Source organism: Epinephelus lanceolatus, chromosome 21, assembly GCF_041903045.1.
Source record: "Epinephelus lanceolatus isolate andai-2023 chromosome 21, ASM4190304v1, whole genome shotgun sequence".
Lineage (NCBI taxonomy): Eukaryota > Metazoa > Chordata > Actinopteri > Perciformes > Serranidae > Epinephelus > Epinephelus lanceolatus.
Genome location: NC_135754.1, coordinates 3400722 through 3426266, shown reverse-complemented (window position 1 = coordinate 3426266; position 25545 = coordinate 3400722). Strand labels below are relative to the sequence as shown.

General features: G+C 41.0%; 1 protein-coding gene across 10 annotated transcripts in view; it reads left to right on the top strand.

Annotated features, from left to right (window-relative positions):
• The window catches only part of rbfox3a (RNA binding fox-1 homolog 3a), a 1467330-nt gene that overhangs the window by 129823 nt on the left and 1311962 nt on the right, over nt 1-25545 (top strand). The gene's annotated exons all lie outside the window — the stretch shown is intronic.

The window sequence follows — 25545 nt, the reverse complement described above, 5'->3', positions numbered from 1 at the left end:
CCCGCCAAGCCCCTTTACTGGACATTTTCAAATCCACCCTCAAAACTCATCTGTTCACCACGGCTTTTTAATTTGATAATCCATCTCATGCCCAGTGTACCATAACACAGTTTCTCTGCTTTCTTCTGTTGTTTGTTATAGTTTTGTTGCTTTTCTGTACTGCTTGTGTTGTATTGTACTGTTCTGGTGTTATTGTTTCATTACTATGTATTGTAAAGTGACCTTAGGTTTCTTAAAAGGCGCTATATAAATTAAAGTTATTATTGTTATTATTATTATTATTATTATTATGGTGAGGATGTACCATAAAAGTTAACTTGAAGTTCACATGGTTCCAAACCCATGTCTCCAGGAAAGTTGGGAGAAAGTCTGCTTTTTTGTGACCCATCCACCACCCCAACCTGCATCCTTTTCAAGTCCTTCTTTACTCCTATCAGAGCATTGGTCACGTGGATGCAGCCTTTCATTACTTTTCATGTGGAAACATACAAACAATTCATGAAAACAGCCAATCACAAATAAGTACCCATAGCTAGCAGAGAGAAAGGAGAGCATAGAGCATGGCCCAGTGAGCTCAGTGTTGCCAGTTCAGCAGAGTCGACTTGGGGTTACTTAAGGATATGATAAGTAAGGTTTGGAATTGGCTAGCTTGTCATTTAGCTGTATTGGATGCCTTCGTTCAACTTATTATAAAGTTGATGTGCTCGTCAATGTTACTTTTCATGAATAAAATCCATATTTGGGAACCGCATTAATAAAAGGTTGTCCTGAACTCTTTGTGATGCATCAATAATGTATTACTTTACTAATGTTTTACTGTTTCCTGTTAATCTTTACCCTGGAAATCCAGAGTTCTCACACAATTTGAATTTGCTCAGCGAGTCACTCTGGCAATCATTAATGATGCTCATTACCCATGCCCTTGTAGCCGAGCTGCACCAATCACATCGGTGTATCTGATATAGGCGGGCCAGAGGCGAGCTAAACAGATGACGACAGCGCTGCGACGACGAAGTCCGGAATCAGTCAGTAGACATTGCAAGATGGCTACTGATGAACACCAGTTGTTTGAAATGGCTTTGGCCGCTACAATGACCGAGTTAGACTTGGCTTTTTCTCTAAAAGAGGAACAGAAGACGGCGCTCGAATCTTTTCTTTGCAAGAAGGACGTTTTTGCTGTTTTGCCGACCAGATACGGCAAGAGTCTAATCTACCAGTTAGCTCCGCTGGTAGAGCTCTGGATACGTTACCCCGTGTATTGTTCTGATTGGTCGTAGTGTTATCCAATTGCGTGCAGTGATATTTACAAATGCATGCTTGGTGCTGGCCCTTCGGTTGGGCCATTTTCATTACTCAGGGCCAGACCCTAAATCTTTCTAGATTTGGGTCTGGATTTCCAGGCTAGTTGATCTTGCTAAAGACCACAATTGAAAATTAGCCAGCTGCTTATCACTGACACATTAAAAGTAATTTTGATTAATGTGAGTTGGCCTTATACATAAATAAATAAAATTATATTTTTGACAAGTCAGAACCCAACATTAATACATTGGAAAATAACCACCAATGTAGACTATTTTTCTTGCACAATGATATAATGAAGGAAAAAATCCTACAAAAATTACAAATAAGTATTTCTTAAACTGCTGTATTCATCCAAATTGGATTTCATATTATACCAGTGGTGGGCTATATAGTATAATGTACAAAATTCTGTGGATACCAAAAAATTGTATAATAAATATATTATTATTTCACTAATATTATTCTAGCATGTATTACTTTTTATTTATAATGCCTGCTATTGATAAAATAGACAATACTGACACAATGTTTTAATGAGATCTTTAAATAGGAATGATGGTTGATCACTTTGGTTCTGGCACACAGTATATCCTCCTGGCCAGCCTAAATTTCTGGCTGAGCTACTGGTTAAAAGAGAGCTATAGTGTGATTAGTACTGTTACAAAAGCTTCACAACTCTTGTGAAAATCCACAAGGCAAAAACTGAATGCTGATTCTCTGTCTGACTGCTGGTCAGAAACAGCTCAAAGAAATGTGTCTCACTCCAGAAGACAGCAAAGGGAACAGAAAATATCCCCTTTTTTTTGTCCAATCCACTTGTAATGCTGATGAAATGTCAGCGCCAGCTCTTAGCAATATTACGTATTGTTGTTGTTGGCGCATTTTTTCCCCAACTACAATTTCACAAACAGACTGTGTTGAGCTCCAACTCTGGTGACAAAACTGAGAAAAAAATGAGTGGGACAATTTGGGAATAGCCCTGATTTCTGTGTGGAACCAAAAAGAAAGGAGTGCAGGCACAGAGAAAGAGGGGGGCAGTCCCTACAGAAGAGGAAAGAAACAAATGGATTTGAAATGCTATTTGATGCTATGAGTTTTTTTTGTTGTTGTTTTTTTTTTTTTTGCAAAGACTGAGAACATGGAGTTTTCCAATGTTCGGGGCTTCTCTACCCAAAGGCTGGCTAGGGGCTCTCGCTTTCAACACAGCCCTCTCAAGCTGTACAAAACAACAGCAGTTCAAATGAGAGCCGAATCCAAGCCGGCAGCTCCTCTTCATCCCCCAGCTAATTACCTGCAGGGTGACCGTATGCTTATTAAAATCCCCCTCCCTCCAAAAAGTTATGAGTTGTTTTCAAATAGTACAAGGCAATAATGAACTGAAGGAGCTCAAAGCAGAGAAACAAACTGCCTTGAAAGTTTCCTTCTTTTAACATTTCGGAGAGAGGAAAATTATGAAAATGGTCCATGGGAAGAAAAGCAGAGGCCTGACATTGTGGTAATCTGGTGTAAAATTGGCTGAAATTGTAAATTCAGAAATAAACAAGGCAAATGTGAGAAATGATGATGCTGCAGTCGACTGTAATAAATAATTCCACAGTCTGTTCCTCATTCTGTTTAAATGGATCAGCGGCAGATGCTCCCTGTCCTCATTCTTGACAACTGTAATTCTGACCCAGTCTCTAGACTTAGGCAAGTAACATTTCTGCTATTTAAAGTTCCACAAAACCATTTTTTCAGACTCATTATGTGTCCATTTTAAGTTTTATACACTGTACGGTGGCTAAAATGGTTCCTGCAACATAAAACTGCAAATGACATTTAAAAAAAAAAAAAATCCTGTCCTTCTCTGTGTAGGCCACACACTAAACTCCATGACAAGATTTATTTATCCTAATGAAAAACCTTCTCCACAAGGCGCCTTTCAGAATGACCCTCCAGCCTTACAAAATGTCTGACAAGGTTGTTAAACTTATCTCTTCCAAGCGCTTTATGAAAGAACCAGTGATTTATTACACGGATCAAAGAAACTGTGGTTTACAATTAATTTTGTGTAATAGTTCTTTAATACCGTGGTTGAAATATGTCCCTTTAGTGATAGGGGATGCATGAATTAGAATTAATTCCTGTTTAATTGTTCCTATATTTCAGTGGCTGCATGGCAGCGGCCGAGCTGAGGTAATTTATTTCCTGCGTAGGATGAGAGATGGTCCGCGGCCGAGGCTGCCAGGGGAGGAGTGGTTAATTGCAGTAGATTGCCTTATCCCCTTGTAATTATGCCTGTCTCTTTGGAGTTCCCTGCCTCCAAATAGGCAGTGGATACTATCAGACCACAGATGGGGAGGAGAAGGAGGTGGAGGCAGAGATGTGGGTCCCAGGCTGGACTTTGGGTCTCTGTGAGGCGGAGGCTCCAGACCACAGATAGCAAGGGCTTTGGGACTAAATCATATCCAAGTTACAGAATAAAATGTCTGCTTTGGTTGGGATAGTTTTTGAGGAGGAGATTTAGAATCATCCACTTTGATTAAACACATCTACAAGACACCCAGGAGAAACATACTGCAGCGCTGCTGTCATGTCAATTACTTGTAGGCTGTCAACGAATATTCTAAATTCGAATTTAAATTTGAATTTTAAAAACTTAGAATGTGAAAATTGATATTTGATTGTGGAGAAAAAAAACACACCACCGCAGCTGTCCTCTTTGCAAGTGGGCGTTGGTCTGGGCCGCTGCACTGAACGCACTGCGCCAGGGCCACACGGCCCGCAGAAGTGCTGCGAAGCGCAGCACACCAAAATTCTCACTCGAGCAAGGCAGCCTCTGAGCAAGGCAGTGAACCCACAACTGCTCAGGGCACCTGTCCATGGGCAGCCCCCTCGCATGCGTGTTTGTGGCCTGTGTGTGTATGACAACAGAGTGAAAAAATTGAATTTCCCCTCAGGTATTAATAAAGTATATCATCTTCTTCTTGTGTCTAGGGCTGGGTACCTGTACTTAAGGTATCTGCAATAATAACCCAGTATCAAGTAGTATCAAAATGTCTCCAGCCAGACAATACCTGCGCTCAGTCCTTTTTGCACTGGGGTGTAGTGAAATCTAGCATAGCATTTCTGGCAAAGTTAGCACTTCAGTGTGCTGAGACGGGTCCATGTCATTGGTCCGACAGCCCATTGGTCCGACATCCCATTAGTCCGACGGTCCGCGGTGCTGAATGGCTCCCGGCGGGCTTATTTCTACCTTGATGGTGCGCCGCGACCGGCTCTGGGTCAGCTGGGAAAGGCTTGAGGCGAAGCAGGCTCACAGCTTATGTGTTTGTCACTTTCTTTTCATTTTAACCCTCACCATGATCTTTTCCTGACCCTAACCAAGTGGTTTTTGTGCCTAAACCTAACCAGACCTTAGCCACAGGGCATCATGATGATTTCGGAACGGACTTCGGAACAATGGGTTTAATATGGTCGGAACAATGGGATGTCGGACCAATGGGCAGTTCCCACTGAGACACCACCAAAATATCCTAAATTATGACTACCGTAAAACTTCAATAAAAAGCTGAGCCCCAGGTGAAATGCCAAGTTCCTTTTACTAACCAGGTGTGTGCTACATGTTTTGAGAAATAAAAACAGCTCCCAGTTAGATGCCTGGTCAGGTTTCCATTGACACTGAAAAGCAGTTCTTTTTAATAGATGTCGTTAGATGTATAAAATCTCTTAAAACCCACTGTGTCAGCTACGTGCTTGAGTTTACATTGGTTAGCTGCTTAGACTGCACATACAATATGGACAGTGCTATATATAGACCATAGCTGATTCAGATTCTCTGTTATTTAATCCTTCAGTTCATTTTACTGAAACCATGAGCACCAAAAAATACTGTAATTCATTCAGATTTACCAGCATGGTAAACAAGAGAGACAGAAAAAAGGTGGTGACTCTTTACATCTTAAGTGGTCACAAAGTGCGAATGTGTCCACTACTTGATTATTTATATTCCCTTAATCCAAGGGGGTACACCAACATAAGAATCAAAATGGGTTTTCAAGTTTCAGCTTCAGCGGCTATTTGCCACCGGGCAACTATTTGGAAATATACGGTATGTGACAATAATCATATGTGTATAATAACAGTAGAAGTGTGACTAATGATAACAGCAGCAGCAGGAGGCATCTAGCAGGACCACGGCAGCTCTTGTAGGCTTAAATCAAGACGATCACATTAACCAGTGCGCAATCATCAGACTTGACAATTATCACGGGAAAACAATCTTTGTTATATCGAGATAATGAAATAATTAATTCCTTATCACGAGAAAACAATCTTTGTTATATCGAGATAACGAAATAATTAGTAGTTGTCACGACATAACAAAAAAAAAAATACATGGCTGTTCTCGTCTTCCGTACTTTAGGAACTATATTATAAATTATATTATTTGGTGCTATGGACACTTCATATCCAGGTCAATTCACACATAAAGCAAATAAGAGGAGAGGAGAGGGCTCCATCTGATCTCTTCATAAAATAAAGTTATATTATTTTGTGCGGTGTACACTTCATATAATAACATACACTATTTATTGTGTTATACAGGGAAACTTTTCACTTTATAACGTGATGACTTATATTGTCGACACGACGGCATGTCATTTCTGTCTCTACATGGTCGCACCTTTACAATCCTCCTCTGCTCTCTGTATCGCGCACGGCGGAGTTCGGTCCCGATGCGCGCACACACACACACACACACACACACACACACTCAATGCGGCTCGGGCCACATTTTCCCTGACAGACAATTTCTTTTGTTTCGTTTGTTTCTTTGCTCATTTCAACTGCTGCGTCTGCACTCCACCCTCCTCCATCTCTCTCTCCAGTATCTCACCGGCCGCTTGTTCTGGGTCATTTCCACATGAGATTTCCGAGATTTCACCCATTTAGCCCAATTTTTTTTTTTTTTTTCTTTTTACTCAGTAACGGATGTGATCTCCAATGTAGCGAAGTACAATACTTAATTCAAAATTTACTTAAGTAAAAGTAAAATTACAGATTTCAAAAACTACTGAAAAAATTGCAAATTACACAAAAAACTACTCAATTACAGTAACGTGAGTAAATGTAATTAGTTACTTCCCACCTCTGATTCACACTATGTCTATCAAATAAAGTACTCTATCGGTATTGATATCGCTTTGAGGGTACTGGTTTTGTAATTTTTTTAAACAGTGTCCAGCAATAATTGTGTCTTTGTTTCTAGTATTGCAATGGGATGCTTGAGGACCTCTACTTCAGTCTCCCTTTGTGATACATGTGGTAAACTCTATGAGTCTGTAGCATCAGGCAGTGACAGCCTGGTCAGACTCACTGAGCTTCGTGTCAGCCCCGCAGGGTCAGAAGTAAATGATCACTGTGTGGAGGTCAGTATTACACAGTGGGAGGCAAATATTCAAGAGCAGTGAGTGGTCACGTCCCACTGTTTTGCTTTCAATCCAGCAGAGCCTGGATGGTCAATGGCAAATGGTAGTCAGGAGTGTATGTGTAGGTAGGTGAAGGTAAAGAAAGAGGGATCAATCTTACCGGGGCATCCTATTGACGGGACTGTGTTGGTTAGAGCACTCACAGGCCTGTTTAATCACACCCATATAACACTTATTCCCTCACACAAATCCATGGTTTCTAACCAGCTGGCTTAATGAGCGCGTCCCAAAAAGTTTGGCTTCCCATTTGTCTTTTGAGTGAACTTGAGAATTGCACAGCGTGCTTAGTCTTAGAGGACACATTGAGATCAGAAATCTTTGAAAGGCCAACTGGGCCTCTTGGTAGCTCCCTTTGTCTCACTTTTCTTCTTCCCCTGTCTCCTCTCTTGCCTTTCATTTTCTTTAAATATTTTTTTTAGCATTTTGTTTTCTTACAGCTTGATGTTTAAAGCTTAAGATAACTGGATTGATGATGAGAATTTCAACTCTGCTCTTCATATGTCCTCGATAATATGGACTGTTTATGTGACTAGTGATTGTGATTGTGATGTGGTGTCTGTAAGTGGTATTCCTTTTGCCTGTTGGGCTTATTAGTGATCATTCCACATCAATTTCCTGTAATAAGGGCAAAGACCTCTGAAAGATGGATGAAAGTGCTGTAGACTGCTGATGGGGAAAATTACTTGCAAATGCAAAAGGTTATGAAACCTGATGTGTCTTTTTGGACTGGTGACAAAATTTGAAAAACATGACTTGCCCACTCTCTCCTTTTTCCCCTGTTCTCATTCCAAATTCATCATATACCACTCTGTGATGTTATCCCCACAAGCACCAGCTGCCTTGTCCACCAGTAGAGACCAGAGACTGATGTCTGGTGGTGCATGCTATGAACTACACATGGTGAGTTTAATAGAAAGAAGAGTGCCTGTATTTTTAATGGTGCTGAAAATCATACTGTCAGGATTTTAAATAGTGTATATCATAATACTGTGATACCACCCAGACCTGGGGAAAAAAATTCAAAGAACAAAGCACCCTGCTTTTACAGCAATCAACCACCACAGGAATCAACCCGCTCACGTTTCCACTATCATCTCCATTGCCACTCTCCGGCAGGTAATTGACTTCTAGGCACATTTGCTTCAGTGTTAACACTACTTTAGCTACTTTCAAAAGACAGAGGGTCTGGAGCTCTTTGAAGTGGCTGCAGGTTTGGGTTTAAAAGCTCTTGGCTTCTTCTCTGCAGCAGATTGAGTCAGATTCTGTCAGAGTCAGAGTAGGAGGTGGAAGCAGGAGTTGCATTGGGAGCCGCCGCCGCCTTTATCACTGGGCCTCCTTCAAACAGTAGATAGTGTTTTGTGATAATGAGAGGATGGCGTGGAGCTCCTGAGGTTCGGGGACTCGGCAGTTGTCAGCGATGCCATACAGCAGATAGTAATTTTCAAGCACATTCTCTCTGTCTGAGGTGACACAAAAGGGCTGAAAGCAGAGAGAGAGAAAAAGAGAGAGCCAGATATACTTAGAGCAATCAAAGACCTATTGGACCCCATGCTAGGTCTGTGGTGGTGGCAGATGGAGAGGCAGTGTGGATGAGTCGTGTCAGTGTGTGTGTACTGGTAAAAATTGCGCGAATGCTCAACATTCAATCCGTATTTTTGGATCTTTGTATTTCTTTTTTCAGTAGTGTGGAAGGAATGTGTGTGTGTGTGTGCGTGCGTGCGTGCGTGCGTGCGTGCGTGCGTGCGTGCGTGCGTGTGTGTGTGTATACACTGGCAGTGATGCTTATACCTGAGACATCTTTATTACAGGACAGAACATTTATCTTGGACAATTCTGCCCTGGTAGATATTTTGCATGAACAATGCAAGCATTTTATTTAAGTATTTATTCATTCAGGCTCATGCACTGTTCCTACTATTACCTTTGAAAAGTAATAGGCCCCGATTTGTATATATCCTGGGTAATCATGAGCTAGTAATTCATCTTTAACCCAAGGAACTGGGAAGTCTACAAGAGGAGAGGGTACTGGTTACACCAGGCCAGCGCTGAGAAGCTCAGGGGGAGTTTCTATCTTCAAGCAACAAGGATCCTAAATGAAGACCCTGCCTAATCCTTGACCAAACCCCAAAGAAATTTATTATTTTTACTATAATTATTATTTTGTTATTGTTGCCGATTTTTTTATTAAATATATAGACGGAACTGAGTATTAACATTTCCCCAAACTCATGTTTGTGATTTCATGTGACAAATAAAGTGAAGTGAAGTGAAGTGAAGTGAAGTGAGATGAATTGAATTGAAGTGAACTGAAATGGAGTGAACTGAAGTGAATTGAATTGAATTGAATTGAACTGAACTAATTGAATGTAATTGAGTAATCTGTACAGGAAGTCTGATTGGGGTGGTGGATGGGTCACAACTCACAGGACTTGAGTGAAAACAAGCGAACATTAATTATTTTTTTTTAAATGTTTTTTTATTAAGGTACATCGTTACCATGTTTTTGTTTCTTTCCTAAACCTTAATCATGTAACTTTACGTTTAGTATGTAAAGTCATTCATGGGGTGCTAAATTGTTAGATATCACACAAACTGTTTTATGTGTACTTTTGATAAGTAATCGTATGAACCACTGTATGAGGATTAGGGGTGGGGGGGAAAATTCAATACAGTATAGTATTGTAATATTTTGTGTGGCAATATTGTTTTGATACATGGCAAGTATCTGTTTTATTATATAAATTATTAATCTTACAAAACATATATTAAACTTTTTGTAGCCTATTAGAATAATAAAATCAATTGATTTTCAGTCCACTAGATACATATTGGTGCACTTCAAAAAAAAGGAAGTGAGATTAACAGACTGAAACTGTATCTTATTAGCAAAAAATAGTTGTTGACAAAGTTTTTCCTTGATTTTCACGTTTAAAAAGGTAATAAATCACAATATATTGCAATTTATGTTATGGCAATACTCAGCACATAGCAAAACTTCTAATATCACAAAAATATTGTAAGCGAAATATTGGTTTTATACAACCTGTGTATTATTAGGGACCTCGGCCCACTCTTCTGTATAACTTTGTCATTACTCGAACAGTTTGGATTTTATGGGCTCTTACAGGTGACGTGTTACAAAACCTTGACGATTTTTGCGCCATCTAGACACAAGGAATGTTGTAGAAAGATCAAACCAAATCTGGCTTATTCGTCTCCTGGAGACCTACAAATCACACACTGACAACCCTGACTTAAATCTAACAGGAAATGAGCTAGTTTCTCTGAAAGTAACATGAGCAAATGTGTCAGCTGTGAACTAGACATCTTCAAATTGCGACCAAGATTGCATTTTTGACTCGACAAACATGAAACCTCAATGTCTGCCTTTGGGACGAGTGTATCTCTCTATTGTAGGGCATTAACAGAAAAGTCGATTTGTCGATGTGTCGACATCAGTGGCACAAGTCGACACCCCCGGGAGGAGTCGACAAGTCGTGTGTTTTTTCCCCCTCTCTCTCTCTGCGTGCTTGCGTACGGAATGCAATGGCTGCCTCTGATTGGCTTATGCTGATACTTTATCCTTGACTAAGTGAACATACTCGGGCGTACTATAAACGGAGCAGACTCCGCAAGGAATGTCCGCAGTCATTCGGGCTTTCATAGTCGAGCGTACTTCGGCGTTGTAGTTTCCTGTAAAAATGTCTGTGAAAAATCCCTGTGATGTGAAAAATACATGCCGAGCAGTCACTGGTGCGTGGAGCGGAGTCCGCCTGGTCGTAAAATCTGAGCTTTGCGCGCACAGGGCTTGCGGGCGTCCGCTTTGAGTCCGCGCGGACCTCCGCAGAGTCCATTCCGCGTACGTTCCGCCCGAGTATGTTCGGGCCAACAGACACATATCACATGTGTGGAGATACTTCACTTTCCTCCGCCGTGTCAATGTGATGATGTCATCAAATGACTTGTCGACTCGACTTTGATTTTTTTTTCAGGTCGACTTACCTGTCAATAAAGTCTAAGTCGTTAATGCCCTACTCTGTTGGTATGCTCAGATTGACGATTAGACCCACGGTTTGGGAATGAGTGGGAGGACTTCGAAAGCCATCTCCATCTGCCTGCTCTCCAACTTGTCTCTCTCTCTTAGTGATGGACTCAGGATGTTTGTAGGGCAGGGGTGAAAGGGAAAAAAGGGCATCTACTGCATGACATGGGGCCCCATTGGTGCTCAAAAAAAACCTAAATTTGACCCCCTAAACATTCTCAAAAACTCACCAAAATTGCCATGCATGTCAGGACTAGCGAAACATTTGATACAATGAAAAAATTAACCCCAAAATTGCCAAATTGGGCTCTCTAGTGCCACCTAGACACACAAAAGTGGCCACTGCAGCCCGTAGGAATGTTGTAGAAAGATTAAACCAAAACTGGCTTGTTCGTCTCACATCAAAACCTACAAATCATGCACTAACACCCCTGACGTACATCCAACAGGAAGTGAGCTAGTGCCTCTGAAAGTAACATGAGCAAATGTGGAGAAAGTGTCAGCTGTGAGCTAGAGTGGATAGGGGTCTAAAATTGTCTAAAACTTTTGTCTTTAACCGTCTACGTGAGCTGGAGGCCAAAACGGCGTGAGTCCGAGGTCCCACCCAACGCTGCTTGCAGCTTTAGTTTTATTCTTGTTTTTGATTAGTTTTACCATCACTTTTTAGAGGGCTAGGGATTGGTAGGGCATGATATCTTGATCTCCTCATACTTAGCTGGCTACCTCTGCTTTGCTTACTCTCATTTTACACTGCTGCCACATTACTCTGGTTTGTTGCAGGTTGGACCATTTATCAATCAATCAAACCACCTCTACACTACAGAAGTTGCTCCCTTGTTTGGAATGGTCTTCTCTGCAGCAGAACCAGCAGCAACATTGCTCAAGCTATCAGCCATACTTGTTGCTGTTGTATGTAGTATGTAAGACTACCTTCCAATATCACTGATATCAACGTGTGACAGATTTTCATTGCCCCGCCCCCCAAAAAATAATTAACATGATATGACATGACCCACCCTCACTAGGAATACTTAAGGGTGTGTAAACAGTGGTTTAGATAATCAGCCGGTCTGATCTTGTTCTGTTGTACTTCTTATTAGTGTACGCACACACGCACACACACACACACACACACACACACACACACACACACACACACAGTAGTTGTGTGTGTGTGTCTTTGTGTGTGTATGCTCTGTTTTTGTCCCTAATACGCTTTGTTGTCACTACCAACCCCTTTACCAACCTGCGTACGGTAGGAAGCAACAATCATAATGACTCACCCTCTTGTGGTAAACTTTTTGGTCCTTTTTGGGTGGACTCTGTGAGTACCAAGCTCGTCTGCAGTATGGTTGGGAGTTCCTCCTCCTCCTGCAGGACTCCAGTGTGGGCTCCGTTGAAGCCTCCGCAGTTCTCCCCACGGATATTCTCTGGTTAGGGACCTCCACGGAGAATCGGCGCTGGGAACATAAGTGGTCGGGTGTAAGGAAGCGGGGGAAATGTGGTGGTGTACGCCAGAGGCTGAAGCCGCAGGGCCACCGTCGGATGCCGCTTCCCACTATCATGTTGGCAAATGTCCAGTCACTCCCAACAAAATCGATGAGCTTCAGCTGATGTCAGGTGTCTGGCGGAGTATAAAAGTGCTTATGTCCTCGCACTGACAAACATGGCTGACTTGGAGATGAGGGCTTTAGAGAGACCATTCTTTTGGACAGAGATGCCACGGTGACAGACAAATCACTCAGTGGAGGCTTATGTCTCTATGTGAATAAAAACTGGTGTAACACAATTGTCATCAGGGAGACTTGGTGTCCTCCTGACATTGAACTTCTGTGAGTGATTCTGTGCCCTTTCTGTCTGCAGAGGGAATTTCAGCAGCTTTTTATTACACTTGTCTACATCCATCCCAAGGCTAATGTGGGCCTAGCTACTCAGGCTATGTTGGATTACTGTTAATTTATTATGCTGATATGTTCTGTATGACATCTATTGCACGTCTGTCCGTCCTGGAAGAGGGATCCCTCCTCAGTTGCTCTTCCTGAGGTTTCTACTGTTTTTTTCCCCCGTTAAAGGGGTTTTTTTTGGGGAGTTTTTCCTTATCCGCTGTGAGGGTCCAAAGGACAGAGGGATGTTGTATGCTGTAAAGCGCTGTGAGGCAAATTGTGATTTGTGATACTGGGCTTTATAAATAAAATTGATTGATTGATTGATTGATTGACCGTGCAGTGGCTCCAGGTAATCTCTACGGATGCACTGAACTTGGTTATGGTGGATTTTAACGACTGCAGACCCGGAAAAATCCCTTGGTAATTTTTACCAATATGTGACATGTTCCACTCGACTTACGAGGCACTGGGATCTGTGTTATGGAACGGTGAAAGACGCTTATAAATCCCTGCGCAGAGCTCCACTTGGCTCGTCGGACCACAGTGTTGTTTATTTGGTTCCGTCCTATAAACCTGTCCTGAGGAAACACAAGCCGGAGCGATGCTTAGTTCCGGTTTGGTCGGAGGAGTCTGTCCACTGCCTTCAGGACCGCTTCAGCTGCACTGATAAGTTTAAAAGTGCATGCACTGGACTGGATGAACTCACAGACACTGTTTCTTCATATGTCACCTTTTGTGAGGAATCAGTGGTTCCCAGGAAATCTGTCACTATTTTTCCTAACAATAAACCCTAGATTTCCAAATTGGTTAAAAATGCGATTAACGCGCAATATTAATTTTAATAAAGGGGATATGGCTCGTTACCACATACTTAAGAAACAAGTGAAGAAAGAACTGAAAATAGCCAGAATGAATTATAGGGTCGATTATAGAGTGGAGAACATGTTCAGGTCCAATAACTCTCGGCCGGCTTGGGAGGGGGATAGGTCCATGGTGGGAATGCCGACCAAAACGACTCTGATTGCTTTTAATTCTTTGTCTGATTTTGAGTTCTCTAATGATTTTAACCTTTTTTACAACAGTTTTAACATTTATGATTTTACTGAGGAGCTTTCTGGTTATAAAAATGTGTCTTCAAATGTCACAGTGAACATTGATAGTGAAACTGTTTTTAATCTCTTTCATAAGACCAAAGAGAGGAAAAGTCCTGGGGCCTCATTTATAAAAGAGTGCTTAGGATTCATACTAAAAGTTGACGTGCGCCGAAAAGCTGAAAATGGCGTGTGCCAAAAAATAATCTGATTTATAAAACCGTGCGCATGCACACTTGCACGCAATGTTCTCTTTATAATTCACAGACCTCCTGGAATTGTGCGCACCCAGATCTGCCTCATATTCTGCCCTCTACACGCCCTAGTTCAACCATAAATGGTCATGCAAATCACCTCATGAATGCGATCTACATATATATAAGCCGGCATGCAAGTGTTCTCTCGTTGTGAGTCACGGCGACAGGTGTGAGAAACGAACCAAAAAACGGAATTTCTCCGAGACTGAGCTAGAGACCCTTTAACGGGAGGTGGAGGACTGAAGAAAGATTTTATTTGGTGGCCACAGCAGCGGGATCACTAATAAAAGCAAGCAAAAAAAGTGGCAACACATCAGCGCTGCTGATGCTGTCAGCTGTGTCTGTCTGCACGGACAGTGACAGAACAAAAAAAAAGTGGTCTGATCTAACGGTAGACCAAATATTTCTACTCCTTTACCAACATGTAGTTAATGTGTTGCTTTTAAATTTGAGGATGTTTGACATTGATGTGTGACATAAAGAATCACATTTATTAAAGGTGGAGGCAAAAAGGAGTATGTGCCAGTGCCATCTTCCGCAATTACGCACGAGGGTCACCGCAGTATTTACATGTTTATGGCAATTAGTCTGATCAGACACCTGGCCTGAATTACAGCATGAACCAATGGTATCCCTGTCCCAAAATACAACGTGTTATTTGAAATACAATTCAAAGATGAAAGTGTAATAGGCAAACATGTTTCGTCATGCCGGTTTTGTCATGAACAGCACATACACATAAGTAGGGCTGATGAAATGAGTGTAACAGTTGTGCTTATGCAGTGGATGCTCATGCAGTCGCGCCATCCTCTCCCCCTCCTGCGCTCACAGAGTGGACAATGAGACGTTAGAGGCAGTGCGGATTAAATATGTATTTAGAAAGAATTTCAATTCAGGATTTGAGTTGGATTTTACAACATTTTTATGAAACACTCACTCCAAGCGCAAAATAAAGCTGCTGGATTTCATTTTTAATGATAACGTGGATCTAAGGTGGATATAGCGTGACATTAAATTTGTATGAGACATCAATAAAAATCTGACTCCACTTCTCCACCTTGCCGTCTGCATCGCCACTTCCCAGTGTCTCCAAAATGTGTGCATGCATGTTTGCTTACAGGTGCGCACATTCTCCAGCCAAGTTTATTTTTATAAATCACAACCTTTGCGTGGGAAGTGGTGTACGTCACTTTCAAGCCCCGTTTTGTGCATAAGCAAGCTTTATAAATGAGGCCCCTGGTCCTGATGGCATAGGAGGCCGCATTCTGATTGTCAAGGAGGTCCTTATATCCAAAGTTAAAGATCATCTGGACCCACTTCAATTTGCCTATGAATCAGGCAGGGGGGTGGAGGATGCCACAGGTAATATGATTTTTAGACATCTAGAAGGTACAAAAACTTTTGCGAAATTACTTTTTATTGATTTCTCATCTGCTTTTAACTGTATTCAACCCCATATTTTAGCTGAGAAATTCAGTGTTTTTTTGGTATTGACTCTGGCCTCATATGTTGGCTGATGGACTTTTTAACCGTACGGTCTCAGCAGGTGAGGGTCAGTGGGGTTCTCTCTGATGTCCTCTTCTCCTCCACCGGTTCTCCTCAGGGCTGTGTTCTTTCGCCCCTTTTATTCATTTTATACACCAATGATTGTCGCAGCCAGGATCCACAGCATCACATTTTGAAGTATGCTGATGACTCAGTCATCCTGTCCCCTCTCAGCAGTGACGACCGTGATCACGGGCCAGTAGTCAGGGATTTCACTGACTGGTGTGAGTCCTCCTTCTCACAGATTAATGTATCAAAGACGAAGCAGATGGTTATTGATTTTAGAAAGAACAGTACAGTGACTTTACCTGTGGTCATTTCTTTTGTAAATGTTGAAATTGTAAACCAGTATAAATACCTGGGAACTGTTCTTGATGACAGGCTGACTTTTGAAGCCCATGTTTACGTTTTATTCTTGTTTTCTCGAGTCTTTAATAACTTTTAACTTCATCTGCTGGTTCGGACTTTTAACATGCAAGAACAGGAACAAACTGTTGGGAATTGTCAGGGTGTGCAGTAAAATTGCTGGAATAGCCCTAAGCAACCTCATCGATCTGCACAAGGTGAGGCTGGTAAAAAAAAGGCCAGACAGATCCTGGCAGATCCAGACCCCGCTTCATGGAGAGTTCAGGTTGCTTCCATCCAGATGCAGATATCTGCTGCCGAGATGCAGGGCAAATAGACTGAGAGATTCATTTGTCCCTGCAGAGATTAGACTTTTAAATTACTCTTCTTGACTCAGTGTGAGTGTTGTCTCAACATATATATTTGTTTCTATGTTGTTTTTGTTAACTGCTAGCTGTGGAACTAATTGTCTGTAGGGGATAATAAAGATTATTGAACTTGAACTGACCTGGTCAGTGCATTGTACCCTGCCCAAACCACACAAACAAGATGCTGGAATAGACTGGAATTGTCCTTGAAGTTTAGGAGGCTAAAACTCTTGTTCCAGATTAATGATAGATTGTAGTCATGGTTACTGTATTGAAAGGTCTGACAAGGAATGCAAACTCTGCTGTCTGGAGTGAGAGCTCCCTGTCCGACACCGCCTTAAGGGGTAGTTTGGGCATGTCCAAAACCAGGACCCTATATTTCTCTGTCTTTTAAAGCTATAGTTGGTAATGTTGGAGAGCTGAAAGTGGCACCTCCTCTAAGCGCCCCCGTCAGTGCTCCGTCCAAAGCCACGCCCCCACAAACTTGACCGCGCATCCTGCAGTACACCGACAGAGAAGCTAATGTTAGCATTGGGCTAATACGAGCTACAAAAGTGGCTACGTTGGCTAACGTTACATATTTCATGAAAATAACTAATCCCCCGAAACAAATAATTACCTGTCGAACAGAAAGACAGCAACCTCTGCGTCACTTTTCAGGCCCTTCAGCTCCCTCAGTTGTCTCCACCATTCAAACGCTGCACCGATGTTGACTCTGGTTTGTCCTCTCAATTTCAATTTCAATTTCAATTTCAATTTATTTTTTTAAAAAGGGACAGTGCATATTAATAAACATATACACGTAAATATGCCAGATTATAGCCGTAGGCTAGTTTCCATCTGTAGTCCCTTGGCAGGTTGATATTACATCAGATAAAATAGAAAAAAAGAAAAAAGAAAAGAAACAGAACATACACAATACAAGTACACGGATCATTCAAGACATATACATACAAATACACAGAACAGAGTACAGAGACCAGTCGAGCTAGTGTGCAAAAAAGGAAAGTGCTTACCATAAAGTGCTGGTGCATGTAAATAAAGTGCTGTTGCATAGATAAAATTTGGATCGTACAGATTTAAATAAATACAAATCTAAATTGCACAATGCCTTATAAAGTGCTAGTGCATATTAGATAAAGTGCTGCTGCAAAACAGAAAATTGACCAGTACTAAATGAAGATTGCACATTGCCCTACTACATATTACTAATAAATAGTACAGATATAACTATAAAGTGCATACTGCATATTAAAGTGCTTAAGAAGTTGCACGTGGCCCTGTTGTACACTGCTCTGTTACATCAAGTTCATGGAGGTGATTACACATGGTCACAGATCTGGTTGGTCCTAGGGCTGCGCGGTATATGCGGTAGACGGTAGAAATGATAGAAATTTGGCCCACGGTAGAGATTTGCGCTCTACCGTCCTATCGTCGATGACGTCATCGCATCTGCCTCAGTGTGAAAATGGCTGCGAGCACAGAGACAGCGGAGCAAGAGGAGCTGGTTCACGTCCGTGATTTAGCGTAGCACGTGCAACATGTGTTGCTGGAGAACTTGTGAGTGAGTGAGTTAATGTTTTATGAACAGCCCTGGACTTCTCAGACTCTTTTAGCGACTTACCGCTCAGAGGGAACTCATTCAGTGTCTCCTCTGGCAGCAGCACAGCGTCTCTCCCTCTCCTCTCTCGCCATGCGCACACGGGAGTTGGTTTTCGACAAGAGAGTTTGTCATAAACCTTTGGTAATGTAAACCTATGTGACGCTAGGGGCTCCACAAAAAACTCCATATGTGAATGTGTGATACTTGTGGTATCACAGCAGCCTGTCACAGGTTACAGCGTGATGATTAGAGGAGAAATGGCAGAGCATAAAGGTCCAGGTGGAAAAGCACAACTCAGTCATTTAGGATTTTGCTAAAAGAAGGAAATTACCTTTTGATATAGATCCCAGGGGACATTTTGCACCATAGAGTACTGGGTTTTAATTTTGAGTTTTGAGATCTGCATTCTGCACAATAAATGCTCTAAAAATTACATTATATCTTTGCTTTTGTTGTTGTTGGTTTTTTTGTTTTGATCAATTTAGCTTTGCTAAGGGACTACAAAACCCATTCAGAAACACTTCTATTATAATTTTTATACCGCGATATATACCGTTACCGTGAAGGGATTCAATTTATACCGTGATATGAATTTTAGGTCATACCACCCAGCCCTAGTTGGTCCTAATCCACACCTTCAGAAGCCTCTTGAATGTTATGAAGCTGGATGATTCTCTGACTGAGAGTGGTAGGCTATTCCAGAGCTTGCTACCTTCATACGACATAACATTTTGTCCAACTGCAGTCCGCCTAAAAGGCAATTCGCAATCACCTCTAGAGGTGGCTCTGGTGTTTCGCGTAATAGAAACATTAGTTCTTCTCTGTCTGATAAAATCATTTAGTGGTGGTGGTGCTAGTCCGTATAAGACTTTATAGATCATGCAGGCAATTTTGAATTTTTTGAAATTTTCAAAACTGAACAGGTTGTACTTTGAGAGGATATTACAGTGATGATATGAAAATGCTTTTTTGTCCAGGATTTTCAAGGCTTTTTTGTACAGGGACTCCAGAGGTTTAAGATTCGTTGCTCCAGTAAATGACCAGCATGTAATACAATAGTCAATATGCGAAAGAATCATTGAATGCAGGAAAATTAAAGCAGCACCCTCAGTCAGAGAACCTTTTATTTGTTTGAAGTTATACAAATTAAATTTTATCGTATTCGATATTTTCTTGATGTGACTCTTAAAGGACAGCGCAGAATCCAGAACAGCCCCCAAATACTTAAACTCCTGAACAATCTGCAGCTCTTCTCCTATAAAAATATTGGGATGTAGTATATTTACCGGTTGTTTTGAGAATACCATACACACAGTTTTCTTAGTATTCAGTAGCAGAGAGTTACTAGACGACCAGGACTGTATTTGAGTTGGTGCTAGTGTGAGAATGTTAGCAGCTTCTTCAGTTTTTTGCCAGAGTAAAAATTACTGCGTCATCTGCGTACATTTGAATATTAATATCACAACAAACATTGGGTAAATCATTGATATACAAAGAGAATAAAATCGGACCAAGGATGGAACCTTGTGGAACACCAGTAGAACACTCTAAGAAGGAGGATTTTACGCCGTTGACCTGTACACACTGCTTTCTGTTGGAAAGATATGATTTCATCCACATGATAGCTTGAGTGGAAAAGTTAAAATAAATAAAAAAAATCCAAAAATACAGCACCAACTCAGCTATTTTGATCTAAAAAGCACTTTGTTTTTTCCAAGAATAGAGAAATGGCTGAGTCGGTGGAATGGTTGGCCTGGAATCCAAATTGCATAGGATGCAAGGGGTTTTGGCTGATTTTTAAATGATCAGTAAGTTGTTCGGCTATCCACTTTTCTAATATTTTTGATATAATGGGCAAAATGCTGATCAGTTGGTAATTATTCATGTCAGTTTTATCACCAGATTTGAATATAGGACTAACCGTGGCCACCTTCCAGGCTTCAGGGACAACTGAGTGCTTAATGGATAAATTAACCAGGTGCGTGATTGGGCATATCAGCGATTCTTTATATTCTTTCAAAAAATTTGAATCAATTCCATAGTTATTTAAGCTTTAGCTTTTTTAAAGAGCAGATGATATTTATCACTTCTGCTTCAGAAATCACCTTTATAGAGAAAACAGTGTGTGCATGGTCAATGGGGCAGAGATCATTGTCAGGAGAAGAGAAGAGCTGAGATATTTTCTGAACAGAGTTGATAAAGTAAAGATTAAGCTCAGCAGCCACCATCTCGCTTTATCCAAAGCCTTTTTTTCGTCGCAGCCTTTTCTGCCTCCGCCTTTCTTTTCTTAGCCTGTTTAGCAGGGCAAGCCGTTACAAGTAATGCTGGAAGTGGTACTTTTGGCTGCATTTTCTCTGCCATTGTTCAGCAAACTTATTCTCCTGCTAACTTTGTATTTCTGCTGAGGAGTGTGCTGAATATTTCCGGCAACGGGGATATGTGATGAGTGCACACAGGGAGGAGGGAGGGACAGAGGGGGGCGTGGGCAGGACGAGACTCTTTTTTCCACTCGCACCAAGAGGCAGGGATTGGTCAGAGTTTTTAGAGGCCTGCAGCTGCCACAGAGGTCGGATTTTTTTCATTCCTTTTTCTGAACACGTTATGTATTGACTACTCTCAGGATGGAAGGACCATTTCACCCAGTATAACAAAAAGTGTTTCTGAACAGGATTACTAACTATAGCTTTAAGTTTAAGTGACAAATGGGGACAATCATTTTTGAAATTCACTAAGCGAGACAGGCTGCAATTTAATCCCTGTAGGCAATTGAGCACAGTAGATGTACGTCCACTAAAAGTGCTTGTTTTTGTCACTGACAGGCTCACATTATTGTTTGAGTGTCTCAAAAATCATGGAAAAGATCCCCGCAGAGACAGACCTTTTTATTAAAGCAGTGTTAATTTCGCTGACAAAAACTATGATGAAAATTTTTGTCCAGTAAACGCTCCTGTAAATATTAAGTGTGTGCTCGTAAATCATGCTGGAGAAATGACAGTTTGGAAGTGTGCGGACATTTGTAGTTGTAGAAATCTTTTTTTTTTTTTATAAAACATGTCACTTTAATTCTAATTTCTAATACATGAATTAGCCTTACTGGATTAGTTTTGGGATAAAAAAAGACATGCAAAAATCATATTGACTAAAAGTTGCGTAAAATGCCATGTATTTTCATGGCATTTTTTCATTATCTAACAGACATTAAACTAGAGTAAAAATATGAAGGATAAAGGCTAAGACTAAATCTAAAATAGCTGTCAAAATTAACAGAGTAAGAGTAAGAATTCTTTTTGGTCAACCAGACACAGACCCGAAATTGCCATTGCCAAACACACCAGACTTCTTTAAATACACAGTAATTTAAGAGTGTATAGAGCTAGCATATTTTCACATCTCACTGGATGAATTAAGGATTCATTTCAACTAAACCAGTGTTGGTGATTGTTGGAACTGTGGAGAGAGGAACCAATATTGTGCTTGTGAACTTTATTTTGCTTTTAAATGAAGTGGGTTTTACAATTTTTAAATAACTGTTTATTTAATTGGAGTCTTGTGGGTGTGACGACAGTGATTTCTGAGCTGTTTCTGGTTAAATAAAAATGATCTTACTCTTAAACAAAAGGGTCTATTTCTGTAGGGATTATTTCCATAATGTTGTGGGGTACTTAGATACAGTGGCATTGTGAACATTTGCCTTAGTGTGGTTGTGGTGGGTGTCTCCACGGCATGGCCTCGTTAAGCGGCGAGCAGTAATGGATGTCAACAGGCTGGCCTCTTACTGTGTCAACATTAATCACCAGGCTTGGGCGCCACCGCCCCACGCCGCTCTGCTTAACATTCACAACACACTGCACCCGAGTCAGCCACCAGGCCAGCCACAGATATCCACACACAGACACACAGACACACACACACACACACACACACACAGACACACACACACACACTTTTATGTTTGTGAGAAGTGAAATTTAATTCAGAGTTAAATTAAGTTTCCCTAAACTGTAACCATAATATTTACGCAGACGCATACCTGAAAGAGCAATTACACAATAAATCTTGTTTGGAGGGAAGATTCAAGTCTGCTGCTCTGCAGACCACACCCTCACAGCTCAACATGTTCAGGTTGGTCAGGTTCAGATATAACCTGGTTTGGGGCAGCTGTGGCTCAGGGGGTAGAGCGGGTCGCCCACTAATTGGAAGATCGGCCATACGATCCCTGGCTCCTCCAGGCTACATGTTGAAGCATCCTTGGGCAAGATACTAAACCCCAAATTGCTGCCGATGGCTGTTCCATCAGTGTGTGTGAATGGTTACTGAGTAGCAGGTGGTACCATGTATGGTAGCCTCGGCCACCAGTGTGTGAATCGGTGAATGTAAAAGCACTTTGAGTGGTCAGAGGACTATAAAAGCACTATACAAGTTCAAGTGGTACCTGGGGGGTATTCCATCAATGCAGCTAAGAATATCCAGGCTAAGGTGTAATCTTGAAGTTTGACTAAACGCCAACTCCCAATCTAGCTCCAACCTGTTCCATCAAGTGAAATCAGCTGGCTCCAATTGACGCTAATTCATGCCTCACCTGTTAAGCCTCAACTCATGCACGTGCCCAGGGAAAATAAAAAGCCCAAACTAGTCGAGTGCCGAAAATGTTGCAAAATGTCAAAAAGCAAAGGAAAGGAGCGAGCGGAGGCTTTTTCTACGGTGGAGCAAACGCTCCTTATGGAAGTGTATGAGGAGTATAAGCACATAATTAAGAAAAAGGCAATACTGCAGCAATTAATAAAGCAAGGGAGGTGGCGTGGTGGAATATTGCCGACAGGCTACATGTGTAAGTGACAAAGAAAATTCAGCATTTCAGGATAATACCATGTTGTATAAATCCTGCATCAAAGGGACAAAATATATGTAGATAAGAACACCTATTAAATCTAACAATTCAAGTATGCCTAATGAAATTCACCAAATGTGTAAATTAATATTAGTGATAGACTATTTATTTATTCATTATACAGTATAGTCACATTTGTCTACTGATTCCTATGTACATTTCAGATGATGCATTTAATCAAACTATTTTATGTGAATCATTGCATTTATCACATAATTGATTGTAGATTATGACATTTCTAAAATGATCAGTTTATAGGAAATGATCACATTACATTTATCTATTGATTGTAGAAAATTCCATTTAGCAAATCCATCAATTCAGTGGAGATGAGGAAAACTATTAAGTGAATGCAAGTGATAGTGAATCAATTATCTATTTCTTATCATTTGGGAGTCAATTGTAAGCTCTATCCCTTATTATATCAAAATAAGGAAAATCCCCTTAAATGTATGGAATGTGCTATAGGGTGAGGAACAGACAAACCACAATGGTGTGTGTCCCATTTTAATGTGGTTGCTTTGTGTCACGGTTAATTCATAAATATAAAAGATAACCATATGTTAATGTGATCATCTCAAGCCCTATGCATGATGTATGGTGATGCTAGAAATAATCAAAATGAATAGAAAATACACCCTTTTTACCTCTCTGCAAACAGTTGCCTTACTTAGCCTCTCAGCATCACCAATGCTATACAGGAATGTACCACTAGCAAAGAACCTCAGTGCAATACAGACTGACTGCACAGTGGTCAGAGACTGGCTGCGGCGTGTGACCTTTATAATGTGTGGTTCCAGCAAACTGCATAGATACACTTGCTTTGCCTGCTGAACCAGTACTTCTCCCACAGATAGGAGTCTGTCTGTATCAATGGGTTGGTCCTGTCCTGGAAGGTCAGGAAGGTGGTGGTTGGAAGGCCCACTGAACAATGTGGGCCTCCTCATCAACAGGATCCTCGATGAAGGGGCATGCCATTATTTCCTAATTTACTCTCTTTTGCTCTGTCTCTGTGTCTTTCTCAGTGTGTCCCTCTCCTTCTCTGGCCGTTGTCAGTTGACCTTAATTGGCTGTGAATTTGCTAGCCAATTGGAAACAGAGTGGGGTGGGGATGGGAGGGTAATCACATATTCATGTACAATCTTCTTTTTAATGCCTCAGTTTCATTTTATTATAGTTTTGTTTTTATTAAGTTGATTTTGTCTTTACTGTTGTAAGTGGTTTTTTTTTAATTATCTTATTTTTATTACATTTTAATTTGTTTTTTAATAGTTAATCAGTTGTGAGTGTGTAAAAGCACTGGCAAACTGTCTTTTAGGTGTCTGTTCTTGTCTATTGAACATTTTTTGATCATAGATGGAGCTAATCCTCATCTTAATCCTGCTACAGACCAGGATTGCCCGGCAGCATAAGTTACCATGGTTACTAGGCTGGGATTCAGGTTAACCACCTTGATGGAACGGAGTTGTGGCTCAGTTTGATGGAAGGTAAACCGGAGTTTAGCTCGGTGTATCAGGCTTAGACAGAACAATGGTTTCCATGGTTTTCCATGTGAGGCTAATCTTAGCCACTTTGATGGAACAGAACTCCCCCCCCCCCCCCCCCCCCACCCCCCCTCCGGTGTTTTGTTTCATTTTGTTTTTATTGTTTCAACCTGTTGAAATTTACCTTATGTGTAGCCTGTATATAGCCTGACTACAGGCCCAGTGACAGGCTTTGATACTGTATATTGTATGATTCAGTCTCTTGAAAAATGATTAGCCTACAATCTAGAGAAATGTTTTTGAAGATTGATATTCTTGTAGCTAATTTTAAATTAACACTGAAATTCGAATGTGTCTGTAGACTTACTATCATTCTCAACACATACATACTTTCAGGTAGCAATTGAAGCTGCTGATAATCAACTACTTCTATGCCTTTACAGCAGTGATAGCTGTGGCCAGAGGCCTTATGTGTTTTGGCTGTCCCTCTATCCATCTGTCCTTCCATCAGTCCGTCTGTCCGTCCCATTATTGCAAACGCGATTTCTCAAGTGCGCTTTGAGGGGATTTTTTTTTAGATTTGACTTGGGCTCAGTGATGAGATGATTAGATTTAAGGTCACTGTGACCTTGGATCTGTCTCATTCTCGTAAAGGCAAAATCTCAAGAAAACCCTATGAGGAATTATCTCAAATTTGGCACAAACGTCCAGTTTTAGATTTTGGTGGTCAAAGTTCAGGGTCACCATGACCTCACAAAATGTGTAAACGCAATATCTCAACAACACCTCAAAGAAATTTTTCGAATTTGGCACAAACGTCCACTTGGACTCAGGAATGACCTGATTAGAATTTGCTGATTGAAGGTCAAAGGTCAGTGTCACTGTGACCTAACAAAACACGTTTTTGGCCATAACACTAGAATCAATACCCACATTATAACAAAGTTTCAAAACAAATGTCTAATAGGATATGATGATAAAGTAATGGCATATTATATCCCAAAGGTCAAAGGTCAGCTTCATTGAGTCATCATAATATTCTGCAAAAATACTTATTTGGCAGTTGTTCAGTGTCATATCTCAGGAACAGAAGTGGAGACAGATTCTGACAGTCAGATTCTGAATTAGTGACACTGATCTTGGGTGACCACCTTGAAACTGTGCTGATTATATAGATCATGCTGTGGGGGGAAGATGTGTGTGAAGCGTCGATATTTTCACAGTCGTGGATTAAACTATAAGAGAAACTGGTTTGCAGAG